This window comes from Drosophila novamexicana, unplaced genomic scaffold (assembly GCF_003285875.2).
Source record: "Drosophila novamexicana strain 15010-1031.04,08,12 unplaced genomic scaffold, DnovRS2.1 tig00002092-arrow-arrow-pilon, whole genome shotgun sequence".
Lineage (NCBI taxonomy): Eukaryota > Metazoa > Arthropoda > Insecta > Diptera > Drosophilidae > Drosophila > Drosophila novamexicana.
The window spans coordinates 32,501-33,020 of NW_020824938.1; the positions used below are offsets into that span (position 1 = coordinate 32,501).

At 24.4% G+C, this 520-nt stretch overlaps 1 non-coding gene across 1 annotated transcript in view; it reads right to left on the reverse strand.

Annotated features, from left to right (window-relative positions):
• LOC115768934 overlaps positions 1-168 on the reverse strand; it is a 1,994-nt gene extending 1,826 nt beyond the window's left edge. The window contains exon 1 of the ribosomal RNA XR_004018634.1: positions 1-168. This exon is cut by the window's left edge and continues 1,826 nt beyond it. This is a non-coding gene — a ribosomal RNA (small subunit ribosomal RNA).
• Between the last annotated feature and the right edge of the window lie 352 nt (positions 169-520).

Consider the following 520-nt stretch of genomic DNA (forward strand, 5'->3'; position numbering starts at 1 on the left):
TATTAGCTCTAGAATTACCACAGTTATCCAAGTAACTGTTAACGATCTAAGGAACCATAACTGATATAATGAGCCTTTTGCGGTTTCACTGTTAATTCGTGTGTACTTAGACATGCATGGCTTAATCTTTGAGACAAGCATATAACTACTGGCAGGATCAACCAGAATAATGTTTTTATTATTTGTATGTACAAAATATACATACATATTTATATACAATATGTACTTACATTACAACTTAATATATTTTTGAATAAAAAACATACAATAGATATTAATGTTAAATATAAACGAATATGGCCATTGTTACATAGCATTTCATGTTCGTTAAATTACGTTTCACATACTTTAAAATTCACCACATATTATATCTATATGAAATATATATAATTCGTTCAAAAATATCTTTATATGTACACTTACTTAATATATATTTTATCACACATTGTTTAATACCAAAATGGAATAAACATTTTAATTTAGATGACAAACTTGATAATTTATTTATATGTATAAATTA